The sequence below is a fragment of the Emydura macquarii genome, unplaced genomic scaffold (genome assembly GCF_026122565.2).
Source record: "Emydura macquarii macquarii isolate MOO-44397 ecotype Brisbane River unplaced genomic scaffold, CSIRO-AGI_Emac_v2 contig_3451, whole genome shotgun sequence".
Lineage (NCBI taxonomy): Eukaryota > Metazoa > Chordata > Testudines > Chelidae > Emydura > Emydura macquarii.
Window position 1 is genome coordinate 1,841,460 of NW_027133588.1, and position 27,860 is coordinate 1,869,319.

A 27,860-nucleotide genomic window follows, 5' to 3' on the forward strand; every position below is an offset into this window, starting at 1 on the left:
TTGGGTGCAGTGACCGCAACAGCTCTTCTGGTTGAAATCTGCTACATTTTAGTGTATTTTTCTGGTGATCAGGACGGAAAGTTTGACTTGGAACTGTGTGATGAGTATTCTGACTGCAGGGAAGGGGGAGAAGCAGCAGGATTGTTCCTTGGTTTTTTGGATCCTTCTGCCTAGGCAGATATGCAAAGAGCCAGGACAATTTCTGTATCTTGCACAGGGAAAGCAGCATTTCCACCATTCTCGGGGGATCTGCAGGACTTCATAGCGCTGCATTGCTTTGCAGTGTCCAGAGGTGGTTGTCAGGCAGGGTTGGTCTGGTAAGGCAAAGTGAAGAAGGGTGGCAGCATGGTAATGAAATGGAAGGGCAGGAGAAAACTATTTCTGTCACAAGTCTGTGAACTGTCTCGCTGTTCAGCAAATAATTTAACAAGCACTAAAAGGCTCATCGAAATCATGGCCTTTGACTGTGATGCCACAGAGCTGCCCTATGTTGTCAGATTGACGGGTATCACTCTTCCCTCATGTGATTGGAGACTCTGTGCACATCAAGGACAAGAGCAGAAGATAGAACTGCCTGGTTGGGTTCAAGTCACCTCTTGTCCCTATGTAGAGGGAGGAAAGAAGCAGGGAGAAGATGGACAAGAAGGATAAAAGCTTGCTGGCTCACTGGTCTCTTGCTCTCTCTGTGGCTGGGTATGATGCTGCTAAAGCAACATTCTCAGATCCCTGGGGAATGGGAGTGCGAGTGCTCAGCTGAGATCCCCCTTCATGGGGCCTCTTTGGCTGGCAGTGATGGGAACATTTTTTCATCTGAATTTGTTCAAATTGAAATGTTTTGTGGAGATAGACTCCGATAAGGTGCTCATAGACTCTAAGGTCAGAAGGAACCAATATGGAACCCAGGCAAGTGTTGGTCAGAAACCAGTTTCCTTTCTTGCAAGCTCTCCTGTCCACGTCCTCAGCAGCCCACCCTGTGAATTGCTCTGGAGCTGGACCTTCATTCACTTTCACAGAGACTTTCCAAATTGTTGGGTTTTGTTCCCATTTGGAAAAAAATGCTATTTTGAAATATTCAAATCCTCTGTGAAACAGAGCTGCCATTCTCCTCCCAGCTCTGAGGGTTATTCCAGTAGATCTCAGGGGTCCCAAAGTAGATCATCAGGCCCCATCCTGTTAGATATTGTCTCACACTTTTGGTAAGAGGCAGTCATTGTTCTCAAAAGATTAAAATCCAAATAGACCAGAAGTATTATCCCCATTTTACACATGGAGAAATCAAGGCGAAGGGACCGTAACTGACTTTTCCAAGGTCACACACAGAATCTGTGGCAGATTTCACGCATCCCAGTCCAGTTCCTTAACATCATTCTTCCTCTCAGCGGATTGCAATCGTGTTACAGTATCACTTTTTTTAAGTCCCCTTTGAGCTGCTATTTGGACTGTTCTTTAAACCTGTGCATGTTTGAGTCCATGTATGGCAGTTCCTTGTATCCCAGCCCCTTCGTTCCCCTCTTGCTAATAGTCTGACCCTGTTGGTGCTGTTGGTTGGGGTTTCTTTATCCTCTTCCACCGCTGCATGGAATTGCTTCCCAAGCTGCGACGGGACAAAGCAAACAGAACCTGTTGCTCACTGTGACTGATTTACAGTAACAGTCTCAAAGAACTGGTGACGTAATGACCCAGTCTATCATCTTTACAGCCAGTCGTTTGAATACACATTACCTATTCCTGCTTCTATTTACAGAGCCAATACCCAGTCACAGAGAATACTTTATTATCTGAGGAATACTTATGCAAACTAACATGATAGCTTAATAGGGAACACCTGGAGAAATCTCCAAAGAAAGTGCTGTAAATTCCTCCTTTCCCTATATTTATGGGAAGATTTTTCACTGCTATTTATAGTTTCCCAGACATGTCGTTGTGGCTCTTTTGCATAGATTTGCATAGAGTGTTATATGAGTTAAGAATGTATTGGAGGAGGAGCTGTTAATGGGCAGCTCTGTGTTTTTTCCAGAACAGGTTCCCATGACAAATCTCTTACCCTGTTCTCTAACAAACTCCCAACTTCCTGCTAGGCATACAGGCCTGTCCATGCCTCTGGATGGGGAACCATCACTACATGTTTGGGAAGATGGTAACAAATGGAAGCTTGGTGATTGCTGGGTTATTGGAGCAAACAGGTTGGATACAGAAAAAGCATCATTTGATCACTGGATTTGATGGGGTGCCCTAGGCCAAGTTTGATGGCTGCCCATGGGGGCACTGTGCACTGGATGTTGCAGTCAGTGTTATGGAACACGCTTGAATGGAATTGGCAGATGGCAGTGAGGGGTTGTGATGGACATCCAAGGTAAAACCTGGAACTGTGGGACTGCTATGCCCCTTAACTCTCCAATCTGGGCTGTCTCTCACAATACTGTGGTAGAGACAAGCAGCCAACTCCTCCAGGTGCTGTTCTCATTCAGCCATCATGATACAGAGACACACCCAGCTAAGTTTCATGAATTCTCTCTAAGCCACTCATGAACCATACATAGGGAGACACCAGCAAATTCCCTCCAGCCCCAGCCTTGCACCCCAGAAGTGTACTGTCTTACACTGCTCAAGACCTTCCCTTGAACGATGCAGGTTCATTAATTAGTTCAACACTTTGTCAAAGAATAGTGGACATGCAGCAACCTTTGTAATCTGAGCAGGTTTCCTGAGCACTTTAAACAAATTCATTGGTAAGGATCAAACATTAAAATGCGTTTATTAACTACAGAAAGAGAGATTTTAAGTGATAAGTCATAGGCATAAAGGTCAGAGATCGTTACCTAAGAAATAAAAATAAAATCACAGTCTAAATTCTAAACCTTATCAGCCTAAGCAATATTTGAATCAAGCAGTTTTTCTCACCCCACTAGGTGCACAGCAGTTCACCGTTCTTAGTACATAGGCTGAATTCCCTGCTCAGCCTGGGACCAGTCTCCCCAGTTCAAAGTTTTTTCCTTTCAAACATTCTTGTTGCCTTCCGAGTAGGTGGGGGAGGAGAGAGGCAAGGGGCTGATGTCACAGTCTCCAGTTGATAGCCCCCAATCCATGTGCATGGAAAGATACTGCCTCAGACATGGAGTCAGGGGTCACATGTTCTACGTGCCTTGCTGAGATACTGGGCCTCCATTGTCTACGTGCTTTGGCAGAGGGCTACTGGGGGAGAGTGGATTCTCCTTAATGGGCCATCTACACATGGCCAGCTAGTCTTAATGTAAATCTGTCTTGGGGGTGTTAGTTGCTCCTTTGCTGCTGCCGAAAAGCCAGCTGTGGGTGTCTTCCAGACTCACCACACATTTCAAAAACACCTACATAGCAAAACTTCATAACGTCGCGTACAATGGTAGCACACATAATTACGGGACAGTAATGTTCAACAAATCATGACTTCTCAAATGATACATCACAAGACACACTTTGTACAATATATCACAGTCATATCACAGTGGTGAATATGGGGGTTTCTGGGTGCTATTTTGAGGTACAAAGTCACAGAGGTGTGTGCCAGATTTGGAAAGCAATACAGGATGCTGAGTGTTTGATTTGGGGGGTGGCTGCAATGCCTCGGTTCTGATTGACTGTTGCTTTCTAGTAGCTGGCCCGTGGATAGGATGAGGGATCTATTACATCAGCTTGCTGAGGGAGATCTCCTTTAGCTCAAGTGGCAGAGGCCTGTGTTCTTGGAGCTGAAGGAGCGAGGTCATGGCCCTGGCCCCAGCTGTATGTGTCTTCCTGTTGCCTATAGCATGTCAATGGGTGATCCAGTCCCATTGTGCTGTGGCTGGATTTGGCTGATCTCTCACTTAGAGTTGGATTTAGCCAGTGACTGATCTCTCCCGCTGCTCTGGATTCATCACAGGGAGAAGGGCTGAATATCTTCCAGTGTTTTTAAGCTAAAAATAAGGGCCTGGCTATTTATTGAAATTCTGAAGATCAAATTAAAGAATTTCAGTACTGAAAGAAAAGTGACACATACAACGATAATGGCCCCTGCCAGTATTTATGAAGTACTGATTTTTAAAAAATATATATATTTTTCCTCCTGAAAATTAAGTGAATTTGATGCCAGTGGAAGGTACCGACTTGACATTTGCAAGTTCCCTCTCGTCCATGTAACAGGTACCAGCAGTGGAAATGTCCCCCACACTGCTTCCTACTAGTATGCCTCAACCCTTTCCCACAGTACAGCTATCTCTAGGGGCCCGGGGAATCCAGCTTCCGTTGCTCCGTCTGAGTTCTCTGGCAAGAATGGGTACCACTTGTGATGGTGGCATCTGGTATCCAACAGTCACAGAACATTCAACAGGTTACTGCTTTTGGCCTCTACCAGTCTGGGTCAAAGTCAGACCAGTGACCTAGCTATCAGAGGCCATGTTTTCAATCATCACTTCCCTAAACTGTCACATACTTGAGCCACCTCCTGAAATACATGTGTGCTGTCTATGGCTGAATCAGCACTCCCCTGGTGGGCCACACGCAGTATGCATGTAGACGTGGATTGTGCAGCGTCTTCTAAGTACAACGTCTGTACTTTACCTACAGTGTGGGTTTCCACACCGAACGAGGTGGTGCCACGTGAGCCTGAGGAGGGGGTATGTGGCCACCACCCTTGGCATCTTCACGCTGTACCTTCAACATGGCTACGCCTTGGGGCGTTCTGCTTATTTTTAGATTCTCCCTGATGCCATGCCTCTGGAAAAAACCTCCTTCTGCCCTAAACAGCTTCTCAGTCTCATACTGCAGGGCTTATAACTGGCTAACAAAAGGAGCATTGGCAGCTGCTCGCCGAATGCTCTCTCTGGAAATACATCTGCTTCAATTGGATTGGCCGGGCAACTTCTCAAAATCAGGAGAGCATATGGGAGGGGATTGGAAGCGGGGGGTGGGGAGGAGATTTGCAGATACATCCCCTGCCTCTCAGATACTCATTTTGAAAATTGCATTGGAAGCCGATAAGTTTAATGTCTGTTTAATCAAGGCAGCCTGAGAGAAAGAGGGGAAGGGAGAAAGAGCTCCACATGCAGTGTCTGAATGGTTTCCCTGCACAGTTAGAGGGAAAAGAACTAGAAAGGCTATGAATAGCTATTTTTTCCTCTTTTAATTTTTTAAAAGCTCCTCGCCTGGTGAGGGGGAAGCTGAGTTAATTATATTGAGTTTATCTCCTCCGTTTTGGTCTGAGATCAATCTTAACAAATCTTACAGCTCCCAGTGTTTGCAAAAGGCAGGGGGGTAGGGAGGAAAAAAAGGACCAATTTCCTTTTGCTAATGTGATCACACTGCCACCTGGCAGGAGAACTGGCTCTGGGCGCTCTCCCTCTGCCGCACGCTCTCCCTGGCAGCGGGCTGGGGCGAGACTTTTGGGAAAGGCTGGCAGGTTTGCAGGATCCCAGAGAGGCAGCGCTGCTGCCCGGTCTCCTTTAGATACCGCTTAATTCCCAGCACCGTTAACTAATGCAGGCAAAAATGGTGGGGGAGGAGGTAAGGGAGAAGGGGCGTCTAAAGCGGTGAGCTGGTAGCAGCTTTTCTGTTCTCTGGGCTTGTTAAGTCTGCCTTGCCTGGATACCGGGGCTGTTAGATTCATGGCTCCCGAGCTGTGGTTGTGGGTCAGTGCTGTATAGGTGCTCTAGGGAGTAGGGGCTGGAGTGCAGCCATCTTTTCTGAATGGGATCTGCCCTTGTGTGCTTTACTGATGAGCGCTTGCAGGAAAGGACACGCTCGCCAGAACAGGGCACTGGGATTGGCATCTTTCTTTGTTCTTTCTCAGCCCTGCTGCCGACTTGCTGAGTGATCCTGGGGAAATGACTTCCTGTTTCCACCTCAGTTCCCCTCTCTGTGAAACAGGGACACGTCACTGTTTCTGTCTCATCGGAGATGGCATGGCTCAGCTAAATCAGTATGTGTTGAGTGCTTTGAGATCCTTCCCTGAAAGGATGATTTATTGTATTGAGCTAACACTTCCGAGCTGCACCTCTGGTTGAAAACCCGGAGGTCACCACCACATGCACGCTCTGCACTACGAACACACCCTCTGCAGAAGACTGGAGCAGGATGGAAGTAGAATAGGTAGCCCAGGAGCGTGTGAGGAGGAATGAATGAGAGGTTTGAAAGGTCCACCTAGAAGATGAATTTCAGGGGACAGTTGGATGTCCTTCTGTACTCGAGCTGGTTCTTCAGCACTCTTGCATAGGGCTCATAACGGGCCTGGATGCTGCATCCTATTCTGGGTCTGATTCTGTCGGTGCCACATAAAACACTGATATTCTTCTCAAGACCTAAACTCCTGGTCTGAGATTTTCCTGCCAATGTTTGGGTACGTCTTCCAACTGGGAACATCAGTTGCATGTCATTTTATCCACCCGGTGCCAGGCTGAGACTATACCCAGCCTGCCTGGGGAAGCAATGACCCGCTGCACTAAGGTCTCTGTCACCATGGCACCCAGCCACACAACAGTTAAGTCCTAATGGTGTTCTGGCTCCTCCTGCTTCCTTGTGGTGAAAGGCTGGCTGTGGAGGGGACACTGTTCCATGGGGAAGGTTTATCACTGGTGGAGTTTACACAGGGAACCCTGCCAGGGCAGGCTCAGGTTGATCTTGGTAGACTGGCAGAGGAGCTTCTTGCAAGTGGAGAATTCTCTCCCCAGCACTTGGGAGTCTAAACCTGAAGGGATCTGCTTGGAGAGTGAGCAAGGATGCAGAAGGAAATGAGCTTGACTTCTTGGTCTAGCAGGCGAATAAGCTGGTCCTGGGGCAGAAGATTCTGTGGGGTGGCAGTCCCTGGAATACAGTTGGGTTGTGGATGAGGCAGCGGTCTGTGAGCGAGGCTGGTCCCATCCCATTGGGGGTTCTGTAGAATAGGACCAACATGTGCAGTTCACTATGGTAGCAGAAGGGGTGGACGGGGGCGTTGGAGTTGAGGAAGTAGGATGGTGATGAATTCACATCACCTGGGAGTGTTTGTGAGGCAGGGTACTTCACACTGCAGCTACTATGTGGGGTGGTGATCAACCCCAGGCAGTGAAAATTGATGGTGAAAGCCAGGTTCTCATTTGTGACTGACTCATTCTAGCACTAGCTGGAGCTTTTCTGGGGGTTTGAGGGAGGTGTCTGTACCAGCTCTGCTAGGGTCTGACTTTAAAATATGAGACTTCTGAAGAACCCTGCCATGGAATCCCCCTGCTACTCTCCTTTCACTGTCTGCATCATCTCAGCATGGTGTTGCTGTGTTCCAGGGGAAGCTGTAATGGGTAGTGTATACTGAGGCTCAGTATCAATATTACCTTTATTGGAAAGAACCATCTGGGCTGCAATCTACCTGGAACTTGCCAAATCCTTCCCAGATGTCCTGTCTCAGCATGCTCTGAGATTCCTTAAAGTCTGGCATGCATGGGATGGATTCTATGGAGCCTGCCTCCTGTGTGCTCAGGACAGATCAGGATGACTGACACAGGGAAGCTGACCCTTATAAGAGGAGATGGCCCAGCCCCACCTCTGGCACAATTAGGTCACCTCCCCAGATGGGAGAATGAAGGCCATGTGGTTCAACTGGACTACTGTCTTACTTAGCCCAGAGGCCTAGAGAGAAAGGGGCAGTGGCAGCAGCAGATGGCTATGGAGAGCAAGAAGGGGCTCGTGCAGGATCCCCTGAGATAGCAAGGGAAAAAAGGACTGCAGTAAGATAGGACTGGGGATGACGGGCCAAGGCAGAAAAGAGACCAGACTCCAGGAAAAGCCCTGGTAGTCTGAGCTCTGGTAAAGAGTGAGTGAGAGAGACTTTAAGCAGAGTGGGAATCCCAGAAGGGTAGAAGACCATTTTGGTTTGTGTTGTACATGGGCTCCACGTGGGGAATAGCCCAGAGAGTCAGCACTCTGATAAGAGGGAGAAGAATGCAAGTTGAGCCTAGGAGGGGCAGAAGACCATTGGTTTATGTTAACCTTGTTGAAGGTGGTGAGTATTTTGGACTTGGAGAACGCTGAATGGGGATTGAACTCGGAGGGCAGGAGTACACTACCACGCAAGTCGATCTAACTTATGTCACTCAGGGGTGTGAAGAAAATACCCCCCAACCGACGCAAGTCACAGTGACCTAAGTGTGGAGACACTCTCCCCCGACATAACTTCCACCTCTCGTGGAGGTGGAGTAATTATGCCGACGGGAAAGTAGTCTCCCATCGTCATAGACTAGAGCGTCTTCACCAGACACGCTACAGCGGCGCAGCTGCAGCGCTTGTATTGTAGACCTGCCCTCAGAGTGACCCAGCCAGAGTGCTGAGCCACATGAATCCCTGGGAGAGTCAGAAAAACCCTGGTGAGGGGAAACTGAGGCAGGGCTGCTGCAGGGTCACTCCACGGCACAACGCACCAGAACACGGCACCAGAACCTCTGGAGGTGGCAACCCTGGTTCAGTGAATTAGTAGTAAAAAGCCCATTGGCTGGCCTATTCGATCACACCAGCCCAAGCTAGCACAGTGCTAGAAGAACAGTGGGAGACTTGAATTAAAATGCCTGTGTGGGGAAAGCAGTAGAACACAAGAGAGGAAAAGCAGTCTACGCGAGGGAGCACAGTGTGTCTTTGTAAGAATTTGCTGTCATGGCTGGCTCACAAAATGGCAGCAGATTCCCAAAATGTGGAAAAGGGCAATATTCACAGAAAGGCAATCAGTTACAGAGCTACATGCATGCCAGCAGCTTGCTGTGGTGGTGGCCATTTCCCCAGCATAGCTAACGGGCATGACAGGCACCCAAAACAACATGTATCTTTACGCAGTGCTCAGAGGCAGGGCCGGCTTGGTCTCTGATCAGCATCCCTTCGATGCTTTCCCTATGGAACTGCTGGGACACCCCTATTGACCCAGTCCCCTGCTGAGGAATGTTGGGGCTGCTGAGACTGATCTCCAGAAGCTCCTGGGGTACAGGGCCCGTTTCTTAGCACGGGGCTAATGGCATAACCGGGTGGCTGTTTATGAAGCCGGTCTTGCACGCAGGGAGCAGAAGCTGTTTTTTAAATGATCGCTCAGCCCGTGGGCCTCTCTTTTGATTTTTCTTGCAGTGACACTTTTTTTGTATTCCGAGCTTCAGAACAAACTAAAATTCTCCACTTTGGAGCGACTGACTTTTTTTGCTCACGGCAGAAAACAGAAGCATTTGGAAATAGTGCCAGATTGCAAATGACAAATACACTGTCTTATTTATTCAGAGAGCTGAGATGCAATTCTTATATATTAAAAAAACCAGTGGATATATAGGGGAAATGTTTTGGAGGCCACAGTGCCGCTGTTACACACCCAAATCTGGTTGGTTGGTTGGTTGGTTTATTTTCTAAATCATTTTCGCTCTCCTAGAAGGCTTTTTACCTGCAGTGGCTGGAGTTCAGGGTTCAGAATTTCTCCTGAGACAGCTGAAGAACTTGCTACTGCCTAAAACATAGCACGGGAGTGGGCTGAGCTGTCTTTCCAATAACGCACTAGATGTTAGCCAACTCACCAGCTGTCACAGGAGAAACAATGAGCAAATGCCACCCGCTGTGGGTTGGGGCTGGCATCTTGGAATGCCGAGTCATGTGCCTTGGTAGGCGAACAAAGGACGAGATTATTTTCAGCAACTTTCTTGCTTCTAAGCATAGGACCCACTACTGCAGTCCACACACACACACAAGCCCAGGTGAAGTCAGTGGAACTCCTTGTGTGAGTAATGGGTTAAGCTGGGGGTTTTGTGGCTGCATGTCTAGCTAGATTCTGACTCTACTCACCTACAGGCTACAAAAATGGGCAGACAGATCTTGGCATTGGACTGCATATATCCTACAACTGGGCTCACAGCTGTCTGACTGGTGTATGCCAATGGCTTGCAACCTCCCCCATCCTGTGACCACATGTAAAATTGAAAAAGAAGTCAGGATCTCCTCTCATCTAACCATAAATAAAAGAAAAGTTGTCACAGCCCCATGGAATCAGCTTGTATCCTCTCTCCATCCCATGAAGGTTTTAACCCCTGGTTGAGAGCCCATGATGGATGCAAAATGGAGACCTGTCCTTTTCTTCAAGTCCTTGATTGGATTCACAAAACTGGGCAAAATTGGAAGTCAGAGCTGAAAATACATCCATTGGTATTTAAAACTAAGCATGTTCTGCTATGTCTGGGATCTTAACCAGCTTTAATTATTTAAGACATGCATAGAAATTCTGTAAAACTCCATAAAAATCTGTTGCTTATCATAAGAGATCCCAGTGTCTTTGCAGAGCACGTACTTAGCAATTAAATGACAGTGCTCATTCTCTCCGGCCATCTTGAATGACTGTACTTGCCTTTTGGGTAGAATTAATCCAAGGAGCTACGAGTGCATGTGTGTATCTAATTCATGTTACTCAAGGTTTGTCTGCACTGGTGCGGTTGATGTCACTTTCAGTTTGGGTAGACATATCAGTGCTAGCTCTGATTGAGCTAGTGCACTAAAAATAGCACTATGGCTGCAGTGGCACAAGCGGTGGGACTTACCAGCGGTTTCAGACACAATCGCACTAGCCCATTGCAGTGCTATGGCTACATTGATATCTCTGGCGCACTAGCTTGATCAGAGGTAGTGCGGCTAGTTCTAGTTGAGCTTGCAATGACACCTTCCAGCTCTGGTATGTCCCTACCCTTAGTGCCCCTCACCAGCAGTGCTCTGCCAAAGTGGGGTCACCTCACCATCGGTGACTGTGCCCTACAGCATGTTCAGATGGGTCGGGGGGTGAATGTGCCCCACCCGTCAGGGTGGAATATTATTGAAACAACAGTCTTGTGCTGCCCACTTTCAAGTCATAAAATGATAGAAATGTAGGGCTGGAAGGGACCTCAAGAGGTCATCAAGTCCAGTCTGCTGTGCTGAGGCAGGACTAAGTTAACTGTCCTAGACTATCCCTGGCAGGTGTTTGTCCGACCTGTGCTTAAAAACCTCCAGCGATGAAGTTTTCACAACTTCCCTTGGAAGCCTGTTCCAGAGCTTAGCTACCATGAGAATTAGAAAGTTTTTCCTAATCTCTACCCTACATTTCCCTGACTGCACATTAAGCCCATTATTTCTTGTCCTGCCTTCAGTGGACGTGGAGCACAATCAATCACCATTCTCTTTATAACAGCTCTTGACATATTTGAAGACCGTTATCAGGTTTTCTCTGTCATCTTTTCTCAAGACTAAACATGCCCAGTTCTTCTACCTTTCCTCACAGGTCGGGTTTTCCAAACCTTTTATCATTTTAGTTGCTCTGCTCTGGACTCCCTCCATATTCTCTGTATCTTTCCTAAAATGTGGTGCTCAAAAGTGGATACAGTACCCCAGCTGTGCCAAGCAGAGTGGGACAATTGCCTGTATCTTATAGATGACACTCCTGTTAATACACCCAGAACGATACTAGCCTTTTTTGCAACTGGTTCCCATTGTTGACTCTTATTCGATTTGTGATCCACTGTAAACTCCCAGCCCCCCAGTGCTTGCTGCTGTGAAAGATCTGCCCACTGAATCACGTCTCTCTGTTCCTTTGCAGGTCTTTAGTTCGAGCAGAAGGTCCTTGCAGGATTTCTTCCCTGGTAAGTGCTGTGAGGTTTCCTTTTGTCTGATTAGCGACTAGTGTTGAAGCATCTCTCTTGGTTATTCAGCATTGCTCTGTGTGTTTGTGCACATGATGGGCCTGATGGTTCGCTTTCCTGCACCGGAGTAACACTAGTGCAATGAACAGACTCACACTAGTGCGCTGAGTAGAGGACTAGGCCCAATAAGTGCACTGTTAGGCACAACCCATTGCTGGTGGTTGTAAGCTATTGATGGGCCCTTCACTCTCTGATTCATTGTATCTCGATGGTCAGGTTCAGAAATTGACATCTGTTAGTTCTCAGGTTTTTTTAAAGCAGTATAGAAAAATATTGAGGGTCTGATCTTTCCCTTATGTGCAGGAGTTCTGTGCTGGTACAGACACTGGTTTCATTAGGGCTACTTCTGATTCACGCCAATAGAATTGGTCCCTGCCTCTTAACAGGCTCAGCTTTACACTGGGTGGGTGTAAAAACCAGCATATGAGCATGTGCCTGTGGGTGCTGTGCCAAGGATTTGTCCCCCGTGGCATTTAAAATGAGCACAAATGTGTGCACATGTAGGTGCAATGATTTCTGTGCCATGTAAACCTGGACTGTTACAATTATTATTGCATGTCTGTGTAATCTTCAAAGGGAAACTGTGTGGGCATCTTCCATTCTGCCTCACTACATTTTGATGGATGGAAACTGGAAACTTCCATTCGGTAATTGACATGATGATTTAAATAAAAGCTGGGATGCCTCTAAATCACTGTAGCAGGAGGATGTCTCTAGGGGTTAGGTTTGGGAGGACCATTTCAAAGATCAGAAGGCAAAGTGTTATGCAGTAGTAGAATAGCAATTCCCCTCAGGACTTTGCAAAGGAGCATGGTTTAGATAAAGAACAGAGCATTTCAGGTCTGTAAGAAAATGTGAAAAGTCAAAGAGGCAGGAGCCCCAGCTTTACCTGTGTTGGATGAGTAGATGTTGTCATCTGTCATCTTTCTAGAGATGGGCTTATTTCAAATCCTCCCTCACAGACGCTATTCCACAGCTACCTAGTTACTGTATTTATTTTCCATTTGTTATACAAGATGTCGTAGCAAATTACACATGAGGTGTATTAAACCTGCCCACTTTCCTATCAATTCTAGGATTTGTCGATATCAGCCATAGAGGGACTTGGCTCAACTTTCAAAATGAAAAGTCACTATATTAAAAAAGGAAAAGCATCTGAGTTTCTTAAAAACACAAATACTTTGTGCAAACTGCTGCAATTTCTATGAATGGCGGCCTTTCCAATATCAAATGCCCAAAGCTAGTTGATATTTAGAAACTACTGGAAGGCAGGTGAAAGAAATCTAGGTACATTTTGAATGTACAGAAGTTCTTACAGTATATTTTTAAGTATCACCATTGGTTTTATTAATAGCATAGACTGTAATGAGGAATTCTGGCTAACATGCAGGATTATTTACTTTGCAGAGTAACTAAACCTAATGATAGCGCAGCACAAAAAAGGAGTGTTTACATATGGGAATGACTTCCCTGTAGAGAAATGAAAAGAAGAGGGAAAGTGCTATTAAAGCACATTTCTGTGCTTTGAAAACAAGCAACAGGAAAGATGTGTGCTTCTGATGCAGGCCCGTATGTGAGAATGTGCATATCCAAGTTGCCCCCTGTCATGAATTTTACCATCTGCCTGTGAGTAAAGTGAATGCATTTAGGAAATTCAGAGGTATATTTGTGGGAAATTTCTTGCTCGTGATCACCTAGCTGAAATACTAGAGTAAGTGGGCCACTGGCCTGTTCATATGTAATATGATATTATTTAATATTGTTAATATGATATAATGTAATATTTTCCAAATCCCTATTCGACAGTGAAACAAACCCTAGAAGAGTTAGTGCATATTTACATTGTATCTTACACAATGGTCCTGCAGCAGTACGGTGACTAAAGGTGATCTCCGCTGAGCTGAACTAAGACGAGGTGAGGCCCAGATCAGCTGAAACATCCCAGCCCTCCAACGTCTCACACCCCTCACTTCAAGCTTCCTCCTCTTTTCCGGTCTCCCTCCATTCTGTGTCCTATCGCTCACTGTGGGAAGGAGGGCAGGGGGTTTCTTGGTCTACCGCTTTGCATGGATTAAGTGGCATCCTAGCAGATCATTTTGTTCTTTCTGCCCTGCTCTGCTGGCATGATAGCTCCCCCGCCAGTGCCCCCTGTCAGTATGATGGCGTGAAGCCCGCGGAGGCTTCACTCTTCAGTAAACCCACTCTTCAGTAAAACTGTGGTCGCCCCCCTGTGACTGGCTGAGCTGGTGAGGGCCTTACACTCAACTTGATGGCATTGCTCTCTCTCTAACACTGTGACTTTGGAACAGCACATCTCAGATCTTCAGGGAATTTTCTAGGCTTCCATGACCAGAATCCTGTTGATTTGAGGGGAAATCAGAAAACTGAACAGGGATCGTGGGAGACACGGGGAGTCCCTTTCAGCTGTTTAGCACAGCCACAGCTTCAAACACCTGTGCAAATGTCTATAGATCAAACAACTGGCTGCTGGCACCTAGTGTAACAGAATCCCTAGCTCATCTCTGCTCATCCTCCTAGTAAATGTTAACATGCTGATACCCTGAATGATTCATCCCCCAGACAAAAAAAATAATTGGGGGGTGGGGGGAGGCTGGGGTAGTGGGCATAGCCCCTAGGAGCACACAGAATCCCTTCTAGGGGGACCCTTGTATGGGAAAGGCAGGGTGGGGGGTACACAGAGCCCTTAGCATGGCGGGAATGGGGAGACCCTGGCAAGAGGAGGGAATGAGGGGCACAGAGCCTCTAGAATGAGGGAAGGTGTGTGGTTGCAGGGAGTTTCTGCAATGGGGCGGGGGGCACCCAGGAAGCTTGTCGAGGGGGTGGAGGGATGCAAGGATTCCCTGGAGTGTGCCGTGAGCTCAGCAGACAGAAGCAGCAAAGTGCACGACACTCCTCTTACCCCCCAGTACACCAGGACAGACACTGTCTTCTGCAGCAGCAAACCTGTTGTCAGCAGGACTGGATTAGCGCAGGCAAAGCGGGCGTACCTGCAGCCCAAAATGCCGGGGGAGGGCCCCAAATGCTTTTTTTTCTTTAACCGATGCACAAAGCGAGAGCTTCATTCCCCTGAGTGAGTCGTGTTATGACCTGGCACAAGGGTTGCAGTGCCACTCGCATCTAGTCCGACTGCCCCTCCGTCATGACTCGGTCTCTGCCCACTCACCCTCTCCTGACAGAGAGGCAGCTGGGCCAGATTTGCACAGCACTGCAACCCCACGCACCAGGTCACTATGCCACTCACTGACTTGAGGGAGGTTCTTTCCGCTGGTGCATGAATCTGCCCCAGCCGATGAGTGAGCAGAACTCATCCTCACGCAGCCGCTTTTCCATTCCCAACAGAGCCAAGGAGTGGGCCTTGGGGGGAAAAACCCCAAATGCTTCTTTCTGCAGCCGCAGTAAGGGAACAGGCTGGGATGGGGATTTACTGCCATGGCATGTACAGGAGGGAACATCACCGAAGTGTATTTCCCCCCCCCTTCTTTCCATTTATCAGCTGCTTGTTGTCATTCATATTAGAAGGAAAGGGCCCAGAAGTGTATGTTTGTCTAGGGCCCTGTGATGGGTTAATCCAGCCCTGGCTGTCAGCACTTAATAAATGCTAATAGCTGGTGAAGAAGCTGTGCTGTGTGGCAGACAGGCAGGTGAGGGGAGTGTGTCTAAAAGTGGCAGGGCCTGCAGTCTGTCAGGGCTGAAGGTGGAGGGATCCCTCCAGAGTGAGAGAGAAGGCCCCCAGGCCGCGGGAGGAGAGATTCTGCAGCCAGCAGTAGGAACTGGCTTGGCTAGAGGCTATTGGCATCCTCCTTGGCATGTGAGAGCCCCCTGCTGCTGTGCAGCCTCGGATGCCTGTGTTTAAGAGGATCCAGTTTTAATCTGCCGCTGAGTCCGCTTTATTCGGAAAGCCTGTTAGAGGCAGATGATAGGTTTGTTAGCTAAAGTGCCCTGCTTGTTTCGCTTTGATTATAGTCCCTTTAAAAATACATCACAAAGCACTGCCTAATGAAGGAGGGAGTATGATTCAATGGGTGAGGCAGGGGATGGGGAATCAGGACTCCTGGGTCTCTTCCTGACCTTGCCACCGACTCACTGTGTGTCCTTGGCTAACTCCCTTAACACCACATTTTCAACAGGGGTATGTCTAAATCAAGGTACCTTAATAAATGTCCTGTCTCTTCCATAGGTGCTGAGCACCAGCAACTCCCAGTCCCTTTGACCTCAGTCAAGCTGTTTTTGACCAGGGATAATGAGAGGAGAATCTGGCCATGGGAATTTGAAGAGTATTTTAAGAATCAAAGCAGTCAAGCTGTGAAATCCTGTGGCTGTTAAGCTGCTTGCTAAAACAGCTTCAGTAGGTTAGCTCTGTTGTCTTAGCTTCCCCCTACATGGAAGAGTAACTTGGTACAGACCGATACCTGTGCCTTTCCCTATGGGACATTATTAGCACTCTTTTAAAGGAAAATAATATTTACATAGTGACATCAGATGAGCAAACTACTAAATAAAATGCCATTGGCTGGTGAAGAAAAGGCACCTAATGATGGGTGAAGAGAACTGAGCTTAGGGGAAATATTTCATTGGAATTCCTTTTGGGGTTTTAGCAAGGTATGCTTTTCAGTGTCTGTCTGTTTCAGGGGAGGCCTTTTTGTTTGTGAGCAGGGACTTGCACAGGAATTGGAATTTGACCCCTTTTGGAGAGGCATGTTTTGTGCCCACCCCTGGGAGGAGCTAGCTCTTCTCTGCCCCACTTCCCCCCCCCCCCCCCCCCCCCCCGCAGAATCTCGCTCTTCCCTCTCCCCACCCCCACCCCAGCCCAGCAGGAGCTTGCTCTTCTCCCTCCCCCACACTTCACCATTGCAGCCCCTGGGGCCAGAGGAGTTCTGTGCCCCCTGATGATTAGTGGGTGGGGGAGTGCCCCTGCTTGCCCCCCACCTTGGGCACACCCCTGTTTGGGATCATGTGGTTCCTGCTGTGGAGCCGAATACCACACCTTTAAACTGAATGCACTGCCTAAAACCTTTAGATACAAGTGAGGAAAGGGGCAGGGGAAAGGGTATTGGAAAGAAAGTCATGTGGAGAGAACATTACCTTTAACAACTTCCCATTGAAACTGTAACCCTCAAAGTAAGGTGATGGACCAGATTCAGATCTCAGGGTAAATCTGGAGTAAATTCACTAACCTCACTCTTGTGTAACTGAAGTCTGAATCTGACCCTCTATCTCTGAAGAAGTCTAAGGCACCCGGGTGTCGTAGCTGTTTCTGGTCCCACATGGCAATGTAAAATCTATTTTAGTTCTAACTGTCTCCAGATTTAAAAGTAGCCATGATCCCAGAGCATGTCTGAATGAGATGCTAACAATGCAATGATGTCTCCTCCTCTTCCTCTGAGAGTCTAGGGGTCTGAAGGCTCCAGCTAGGTTAGTTTGGAGAGTCTTCCTCATGCCTATTTGCTCTCAGACTGTACAGTCCCACCCCTTTCAGAATGAGTGTGAGCAGACCTGGAAAATGATGTTCTTTCACCACAGTGAAACAATCAAGAGGCTCAAAACATATTTACAGCTCGCTCCGGACATTGGCAGCTTCAGCACATCAATGCTTTCAATCTAATTTACTGTCCCTGATGTGACTTGGTATTTCAGTGGGAACTTTCTCACCTCCCTCTGATCAAATTCATTTAGTAGGCTAGCTTTCTTGAGTGTGCTAGCCGATTCATGTTCAGCAGAGACTGTAGCATGCTCATGATGAGATTGGGGAGGGAAGACCCCACCCTTATTTATACCTCAGGGCAAAGCATGGATGTATTTCTTACAGACACAAGATGGAGGAGCAAATTCAGAAGTGGGTGAGTGGAAGTTAAACACCAAAGGCACAGGAGGAGGCAGAAAAAATGGAGTAGTTGGGTCTACTTTATTTTCCATCCTCCTGTTAGTTGGCGATGGTGGCATACATTAAATGGATTAAAATCTGGATAACTGATAGGTCTCAAAATGTAATTGTAAATGAGGAATCATGATCAAACAGGAGTGTGTCTAATGGAGCCCTGCAGGGATCAGTTCTTGACCCTATTCTGTTTAACATTTTTATTAATGACCTGGAAGAAAACATAAAATCATCACTGATAAAGTGTGCAGATGACCCAAAAATTGGGGGAATGGTTAATAATGAAGAGAGCAGGTCACTGAGAGAGAGCAATCTGGATGGTTTGGTAAACTGGGCACATGCAAACAAATACGCATTTTAATGTGGCTAAATGTAAATCTCTACATCTGGAAACAAAGAATGTAGGCCATACTTGCAGGATGGGGGAACTCTATTCTAGGAAGATATGACTCTGTAAAAGATTTGGGGATCATGGTGGATAATCAGCTGAACGGGAGTTCCCAGTGCAATGTTGTTGCCAAATTGGCTAATGCTATCTGGGAGTGCATAAACAGGGGAATCTCAAGTAGGAGTTGAGAGGCTATTTTACATTTGTATTTGGCACTGGTGCGACCGTGGCTGGAATGTTGTGTCCAGTTCTGGTGTCTTGTCCATTCAAGAGGAATGTTGATAAATTTGAGGGGGTTCAGAGAGGAGCCATGAGAATGATTAAAGGATTGGAAAACCTGCATTATAGTGATAAACTCAAGGGGCTCAATCTATTTAGCTTAACAAAGAGAAGGTTAAGGGGTAACTTGATTACAGTCTATAAAAACCTATATGGGGAACAAATATTTAATAATGGGCTTTTCAGTCTTGCAGAGAAAGGTATAACACAATCCAATGGCTGGAAGTTGAAACTAGACACATTCAGGCTGGAAATAAGCCATACATTTTTAACAATGAGCGTAATTAACCATTGGAACAACTTACCAAGGGTTGTGGTGGATTCTCCATCACTGACAATTTTTAAATCAAGATTGGTTGTTTTTCTGAGAGATCTGTTCTAGGAATTATTTTGGAAAAGTTCTCTGGCCTGTGTTATACAGGAGATCAGACTAGATGATCACATGGTCCCTTCTGACCTTGGAACCTATGAATGGAAATGTTGCAGAGAGAAGCTGCTATGAAGAAAGAGGGAAAGGAGATGATAAGAAAACAAGAGTGAGGCTAACTCAGGACTGTGAAATGAAAGAAAACCATGCAGATGGGTACCTCAGAGATAGCATCTCATGTAATGTCTTGCAATCAAGTTAGTGAATAAAAGAACCATGGGGCAACCTCTCCTGCCATCCTTCCATCTGTTTCAATCTTCTACATCTTACCAACTGGGCAAAGGTCTCTCCAAAATGGCTCTCACTCTAGACTTTGGAAAGAATTTAGGACTCCAGCACCCTTGTGGTTGATCAAGAGACTGCTACTATAGCTTAGTATGTCTTTCCCACTAACATTGCTACTGCAGGCGAACTTGGGACTTCTTGCTCTCCTTAGTGTCAGTCCACAACAGGTTGCTATACCCGTTGACCCAGCAACAAAGATAACATAATCCCCAATAAAGAGACATTCCCCTCCTTCTTCTCTTTGGTGCTTCACCATAGATTTGAGAACAACCAAAATAAAGACAGGTCCTGACAGATCCATTCCAGGCTATACATGAGGTCCACAGCATGTTGGATCAGGACTCTGGGAGTTTTTCTGTGTATGGCTGACTTCCAACACAAGTGATCGTTCCCAATGAAACTGGGTGCTTTTTCCATTGGTATTTGACCAAGGTGTAGCAGGCTCCCAGTAGCTGCAGATCTCAGTGACAACTGAGTCTAATCTTTGGTGTCTGGTGTAAGAGTGGTACAAGCAACGACTTGGAAATGGAAATGGAACTTGACCAAAACCAGATCCCAAGATCACCAAACTCTGGAGAACCAGGGATCTGGGTCTGAATCCCAACCCTACAAAGAGCTGAGCATGCAGCTATAGAGGCTGCAGATCCTGCTCCCGATCAGCAAGTTGGCTTTCATCGTGATCCAAAAGAGCTCTACACTGCAGTTCTAGCAGCGCCATTAGGTTGGGATCCACTCTGGCGAAGCCACGTGGAGGTACACCAGTTTGAGTGAACACACAGCCTGCAAGTGGAGGGTCTCCATATCAGGATTGAGGTGAACTAGGAAGGCCAGTTTTGAACATTGAGCAGGTAGAGCCACCCTTCATAGAGGTTCCTCCAGGGCAGATACGTTTGGTATAACAGATGGTTCATATCATGCTTGCAGTAGCTGGCATGTATCCATAACCTCCCTAAACACTCAGGCCCAAATCCCGCCCTGTTTTGCACCTTCTGCAGCTCCATTGACTTCAGCAGAGTAGCACATGGTGTAAGAGCAAAATCCTGCTCTTCCTCTTGAGCTGACGTTAAGTTGTTGGCAAGGTTCTGCATAAATGAATAGCAAGCAGTCTGAAGTCCTTCCGGTACTGGAATCAGTTCAAGGGAAACCTCCTGCACAGCAGCAGCAAGGAGTTAACTGTGGAACCAGGATGCTTGGTAATGCTGAATGCTTGAGAGCTGCCTCCAGCAAGGGTGAGAAGAGCACGTGTGTATTAAAAGGGGCATGTAGAAAGTGGTAGAAAATTCTCCAAAAAAGGGGAAGGGGAGCGAGACGAGGAATGAAGAGGTTAGAAAAGACAATAAAGAAGGGAGGGGGAGGGGGAGAGTCACAGGTTTCACCATCTCTTCATATTCCTCCCTTTCCCCAAGTATAGTAATCGGGTCACTGCTTCCGTCTCCAAACCCTCTTACAGACCTCCCATTTCACAGCTCTTACAGGTCCCACCATGTGTCTTAGCAGAGATAAAGCTCCCCTCCCACACTAGGCTTTTTCCCTCAGCAGAGTTAACCACAGTCTACTGTGGCAAACAGTCTTATTGGAAGATGCCCTGAATTTGGCTTCTTTCTCTCCCTAGGTGCCTCCTGCCTTTTTTCTTCTCTTGCTTTCTTTCTGCCCCTTTCCCTCACACTCTCTCTCTCTCTTTCCTGCAGGCTACATGGCAGTCACATGGCTGTGATAAATGAGCTTAATCTGCGCTGCAAATTAATCACATTGTCATGCTGGCAGAGGGAGAGGCAGCTGCATGAAATGCCTGAATCTCTGGCTAATTTATCACAAGGCCGGATGCAGAACCACTCCAAGGTTTAACACTTCTTCAGCCACCCTCTGTGTCTGGGCATGCTCAGTAGAGCAAGCCACAGCAAAAGACACAGAAAAACTAACCTTGAGAGTTAAACACCTTGGAATGGGAGGTCCCTCTTCCAAGTGGCCCGGAAGGACCTTTCCTCTCTTGCCATGAGAGCAACTAGGCATCCTGGGAACTTCTTGCTTAAATCTGAGGATTGAAATTCATAGGCATGGGTGAAAAGTTCCAGAGGGGTAGCCGTGTTAGTCTGTATACAGCAAAAACAAGGAGAGTCCTGTAGCACTTTAAAGACTAACACATTTAAGGGGTGTATCTCGGTGAAGTATAATGCCTGCAAACCATGGTTGTGATCTCATGATGTGGCAGATGATTCTGTGTATGTAAAGGTACTTCAGGTTGTGCCTATCTAGAGCATCAGCGTATCCCAGGCATTTAGAAATACAGATAGATGCTTCTGACAATAAAACGTTCCGAAGTGTTTATACGGTCTTCACTGCTGCTTCCAGCATAAGGTCCAAACCACCCTTCTTGCTTCTACAACTCATCCCACTGCCCAGAAAAACCTGAGCCAAGAGGCGAGTCTTTCAGGGTTACCTGAGATGTCTGCATGCAGATCTAATCGTATTTACAATTAAATCAATCCCGTTCAATCCTTCACTTCACTGCTGTGCAGCAAACTGCCTCCTGAGGGCTACGAGGGTTGTGGCTCTGAAAAGCATTTTCTCTGCAAGGGATATCATGCAGGCAGAGCTATCTGTGGTACCTTACATATCTCGCTGAAGTAACTGCTCTGGGGTATGTAATGGGCTAACAAGAAAAATAACTGTAGTGACAAGGATTTTAGGACTTCCAAAAATGTGGACATCTGCTAATGGTACAACCTGGAGCTGTCTAGCTAGACTGGTGTATCATAACCTAGCCCCTTACCACTGGGATGCCATTTATCTGAAATTGTGGCTTATTAGCCAATACTGTCTTCAACATACTTGATTGACTCTGAGACACTAGATATGAGACACTGAGACACTTATGTCCAGATCCTCAGCTGGCATAGTTCGGCTGCAGTGCCGTTCACTCAAGGGATTTTGACCAATTTACAGCAGTTGAAGATCTAAAGTACTAGAAATCTGAGCTTGTAGTTTCTTTGGTCACTCCCGGAGTTGCATGGAGGCCTTTGCTTAGCTTGCGGGTCTAAGTTGTCAGCTCTAAAAATCCAGCTTGTTCAATGCCAACTGTTTCCCTCCTTTTTGACACAGATCTAGTTGGATGGGTCTCCTTATGTTTGTCCTGCATGATTCAAATTCCTCATGCCAGATTCTCTGCTTGGGAGTGTGTGCTCACAGGGACAATTTCTTTAGCTTATTTCTTGCTGGTGTCTCCGTATGACAGAAGGATCTAGGATTGCTATCGAGAAGCTTCTCTGTCTGATCAAAAGGATTTGTGCTGAATCTGCTGATGAAGCAATTTAGCCCAGCATAGGAACTAGACAGTGAGTGCAGATGTCTGTTTGATGCGTGTGAATTACCAAAGATCTAATCTCTGTCTCCTAGAGGTCTGAGTCACTAGCTAGCAAGACTGTGTAACTGACATTAACCAGATCCTCCCAAAACGTTGAATTCTTCTGAGTGCTGACAGCCCATCCTTAGCACTGGTTGCCTTGGAATGTGGACAGGGGAAATGTCAGTCATACACTTAGGCCCAGATCCTCAAAAGTATTTAGGTTCCTAAATCCCATTGATTCCAATGGGAGTTAGGTGCCTAAATACCTCGGAGGATCTGAGCCTTAGTGCATTTTCCTAGAATAAATAATAAAATTTAAATTTTTAAAAAATGGTTTGAGAGAACTTTGTTGTCCAGTCTGTTTCTAATGAAAGGTCCTGAGTCTCAGGATGTTAAATAGAGCTGGGCAAACCGCAAATAATTTGCTTGACAAATGTAGTCCCTCTCATTATATTCATAGCCTACAAACAGAAGTAAGATAAAAACATAAGCTACTCTTTCCGGAAGGCTTCTACATAATAATATTTTATTTCTTGAAATCCAGAACCTTAGTACATAAGAACCAAAAATAGAGAGAGAAAACAGGCTGCTCCCAAATGCAGAGACACACAACTCAACCTACCTTGCTGCCCTAAGCTAGGCTTATTCTTTGCAGACTGAGTGCTGAAAGGCCTTGATTGCACACTTTACTACAGAGCCCCCTGGTCTGCAAGCAGGACCAGGAAACTCCTCACATTTAAAGTGATAGCTTGTAATTTTAACACAAGTTTTCAATACACCACCAACATATGGACTGAATACGTTGGTCTCCATTTTTGTTACACAACCATCAACCTTTCACCACAGTCATTATTCATATATATTTAATGTAGCATTTAATTTCAGAAAGGGGAACTACACAAAAATGAGGAAATTAGTCAAACAGAAATTAAAAGATACAGTGCCAAAAGTGAAATTCCTGCAAGCTTCATGGAAACTTTTTAAAGATACCATAATAGAGGCTCAATTTAAATATATACCCCCAAATTAAAAAACATAGTAAGAGGACCAAAAGAGTGCCACGGTGGCTAAACAACAAAGTAAAAGAAGAAGTTAGAGGCAAAAAGGCATCCTTTAAAAAGTGAAAGATAAATCCTATTGAGGAAAATTAAAAGGAGCGTAAACTCTGGCAAATGAAGTGTAAAAATATAACTAGGAAGGTCAAAAAAGAATTTGAAGAACAGCTAGCCAAAGACTCAGAAAGTAACAGCAAACATTTTTTTAAGTACATCAGAAGCAGGAAGCCTGCTGAACAACCAGTGGGGCTACTGGATGATTGAGATGCTAAAGGAGCATTCAAGGCAGATAAGGCTTTTGTGGAGAAACTAAATGAATTCTTTGCATCGGTCTTCACGGCTGAGGATGTGAGGGAGATTCCCAAACCTGAGCCATTCTTTATAGGTTACAAATCTGAAAACTGTCCTAGATTGAGGTGCCATTAGAGGAGGTTTTGGAACAAATTGATAAATTAAGCAGTAATAAGTCATCAGGACCAGATGGTATCCAACCAAGAGTTCTGAAGGAACTCAAATGTGAAATTGCAGAACTACTAACTCTGGTATGTAACCTATCATTTAAATCAGCTTCTCTACCAGATGACTGGAGGATAGCTAATATGACGCCAATTTTTTAAAAAGGCTCCAGAGATGATCCTGGCAATTACAGGCCGGTAAACCTAACTTCAGTACCAGGCAAATTGGTTGAAACTATAGTAAAGAACAGAATTATCAACTATTTGTTAGGGAAGAGTCAACATGGTTTTTGTAAAGGGAAATCATGCCTCACCAATCTACTAGAATTCTTTGAGGGAGTCAACAAGCATGTGGACAAGGGTGATCCAATGGCTATAGTGTACTTAGATTTTCAGAAAGCCTTTGACAAGGTCCCTCACCAAAGGCTCTTAAGCAAAGTAAGTTGTCATGGGATAAGACGGAAGGTCCTCGCCTGGATCAATAACTGATTAAAAGATAGGAAACAAAGGGTAGGAATAAATGGTTGGTTTTCAGGATAGAGAGAGGTAAATAGTGGTGTCCCCCAGGGGTCTGTACTGGGACTAGTACTGTTCAACATATTCATAAATGATCTGGAAAAATGGGTAAACAGTGAGGTGGCAAAATTTGCAGATGATACAAAATTACTCAAGATAGTTAAGTCCAAAGCAGACTGCACAGAGTTACAAAGAGATCTCACAAAACTGAGTGACTGGGCAACAAAATGGCAGATGAAATTCAATGTTGATAAATGCAAAGTAATTCACATTGGAAGAAATAATCCCAACTAAACATATAAAATGATGGGGTCTAAGTTAGCTGATACCACTCAAGAAAGAGGTCTTGGAGTCATTGCGGATAGTTCTCTGAAAACCTCCACTCAGCATGCAGCAGCAGTCAAAAAAGCTAACAGAATGTTGGGAATCATTAGGAAAGAGAGATAATAAGACAGAAAATATCGTATTGCCTTTTTATAAATCCCTGGTATGCCCACATCTTGAATACTGAGTGCAGATCTGGTCACCCTATCTCAAAAAAGATATATTGGAATTGGAAAAGGTACAGAAAAGGGCAACTAAAATGATTAAGGGTATGGAAAAGTTTCTATATGAGGAGAGATGAATAAAACTGGGACTTTTCAGCTTGGAAAAGAGACAACTAAGGGGGGATATGATAGAGGTCTATAAAATCATGACTTGTATGGAGAAAGTAAATAAGGAAATGTTGTTTACTCCTTCTCATGACACAAACACTAGGGGGTCATCAAATGAAATTAATAGGCAGCAGGTTTAAAACAAACAAAAAGAAGTTTTCTTCACACAATGCACAGTCAACCTGTGGAATTCCTTGCCAGAGGATGTTGTGAAGGCCAAGACTATAATAGGTTTAAAAAAAAAGAACTAGATAAGTTCCTGGAGGATAGGCCCATCAATGGCTATTAGCCAGGAAAGGCAGGGACTGCTGTTTGTCAGAGGCTGGGAATGGCCGGCAGGATGGATCACTTGATGACTACTTGTTCTATTCCTTCCCTCTGAAGTACCTGGCCACTGTTGGAAGACAGGATACTGGGATAGATAGATTATTGATCTGATCCAATATGGCCGTTCTTATGTATTTGTGCAACGCTATGTGCTGTGCTATGTGCAATGTGTAATGCTATGTGCTTATTATCTTCATTATTCCCAGGTCCCTGGACTTGGGTTTTGCAGAACTCTGTTTCATTGCTGTGATATGTTCAATATGGCTCTGTATAAAGTGGAACATTTATCTACCAAGTACACTTGTCTAACTTCTTCGCCTTGCACTTTGTCATCATTCACTATAGTCACTGCCGGCTGTCGTGGAGCTGTGTTTGTGCTCAGTCCCAGCCACTTAACATTGTTTGCTTAATTGCCAGGATAGTTTTGGAAGAGTCACCTTAACTGTGTCCCATTCCCAACTTGTGTGTGTGTATGTGTGTGTATAGGTAACAGCACCACTACATGTATTTCTATGTACATTTATTCAGAATACTGGTGCCCACCTTCTGTCACAATTAGTTAGTCACAGGTGCATACTCAGCTATGCAAACTGCTCTCAGATGCTCATATTGATCAGTTCTGCACAAATCACCAACACGTTCTCTGGACAACTGCTGTTTCACAGACTGCAGCTTTGGACCAGTTGATCTAATGGAACAGCCTTGAACCTTCTTCCCACTCTTCCACTTCCTGTCCAGAGACTCATGCCAACTAAATCCAGTGGCGTATCGAGAGGCGGAGGGAGGGCAGGAGAGGACCATGCCCCTGGGCACCGGCCTGCGGGGGACGCTGGCTGGGGCCTCCTCCTCGGAGTCGCCCCCCACTGACATCCTGGTGGCCGCACCGACCCGGCCCCTCTGCCTCCCATCTCCTCAGCCCCTGCGCTGGGCGCAATGAGGGAACCGTGGAGACCCTGGCTGCGCATGGGCCAGGCAGCCCCCCACTGCCAGTTAGCCCGGGGGCATCTGTCCCTCTCACTCCCGCTCCCTGCTGCATCCTACCCACACAGCCGGGAGGGGAGTTGGAGGAGAGTGGGAAACAGGCCTGCAGAACACCCCCCTCCCCCGTGGGATGCCACCACTGCTGCTGAGGGGAGGGGGGAGGCACAAATACAAGCAGTGGCCCCTGAGCGCTGGAGACACACAGTACACCACTGACTAAATTTGCAAGGATCTAAATCCACATACTTGGGAGCCTATATAAATTCCACCTAGAGTGGGGATCTGGCTAAACTCTTCTCTGCCTCATGCAAAAGCGAGCATGATTTCTGATGCACACTTATAACAAACTGGGAGGGCTGCAAGAGGGCATTTGCTGTGGGATGCAAAGTAATGGAAACCAAAAGTGCTGTGGTGGGTGGTTCAGTATGTGGCATTTCTCTGAGCCATTACCTCACACGGTGCTGCGGGGAAGTGCGGTGCTGGAGATGCCATCCCTTGGATGAGATGGAAAACTCAGGTTCTGGCTGCTCGTCACTGACCATCAGTAAGTTTAGGCTTGAAATTAGACAAAGGTTTCTAGCCAATAGGAGTGAATTTTTGGACCAGCCTTCTAAGGGGAGCAGTAGGAGCAAAAAACCTAACTTGTTTTAAGACTGAGCTTGATGAGTTTGTGGAGGGGATGGCTTGATGCGGTTGCCTGTGGCCAATCTGTGACTGCTATTAGCAAATATCTCCAACGGCAGGAGATGGGACATTGGATGGGGAGGGCTCTGAGTTACTACAGATAATTCTTTCCCAGGTATCTGGCTGGTGGGTCTTGCCCACATGCTCAGGGTCTAGCTGATTGCCATATTTGGGGTCGGGAAGGAATTTTCCCCTAAGTCAGATAGGCAAAAAGACCCCAGAATCTCTGCTATGCTCTGCGGAGTAGGGCATGGGTAGCTGGTAAACAGTCAGTATGGGGAGGCTAGCCCTGGCCGTGCCTCTTCTGCCTGAAGCCCCACCCCTTTGACTTCTCCTCCCATCAGAGCCCCGCCCCGGGCAGCCTGAGCACCAGCCAGGCTGGCTGGGCGGGCCCTCAGTGCCGGAGCATCCCAAGCCCCTGGAACCCGTGTCCCTGCGCCACCCAAGCCCCAGATTGGCCGGCCACACCCCAGTCTGCCCTCCACCCCACTACTGGAGTGCTGACCCACTCTGGCCCCAGGACCGGCCCGAGCATCCCCAGCCCGAGCGCCGGCCTGCTCCAGTGCTGAGCCCCACCCCAAACTGCCCTGGCCCCAGGCTGGCCGGCCTGCATGCCAGCACCGCCCCGCCCCGCCTATGTGCCGAACAACAGACAGCCCCTCCCACTGCCACAGTGCTGGCCCAGCCTGCTCCAGCGCTGCAATGCCTGAGCCCCAGAGCACTGGCTCCAATCACCCCAAATCCCTCTGCCTAGGTGCTGCCTGCACCCCAACCCCACCCACTTCAGGGGAGAGGCAGCTGGCCCTGCTGGCCCATGCTAGCAGGATGCAGCAGGAGGGGGCGGGGCTACGCCTGGCTGTTAGGGAAGGTAAGCCTTCCCCGGCCTTACACATTTGGCGCCCATGGAT

General features: G+C 46.8%; 1 protein-coding gene across 1 annotated transcript in view; it reads left to right on the forward strand.

Annotated features, from left to right (window-relative positions):
- Positions 1-27,860, forward strand: part of LINGO1 (leucine rich repeat and Ig domain containing 1) — a 429,045-nt gene that overhangs the window by 151,574 nt on the left and 249,611 nt on the right. Inside the window, exons 3-4 of the transcript XR_010917381.1 lie at positions 11,558-11,600; positions 12,737-12,814. The gene's annotated coding sequence lies outside the window, so the exon portion shown is untranslated. Of the gene's footprint in view, positions 1-11,557; positions 11,601-12,736 lie in introns of the transcript that reaches the window.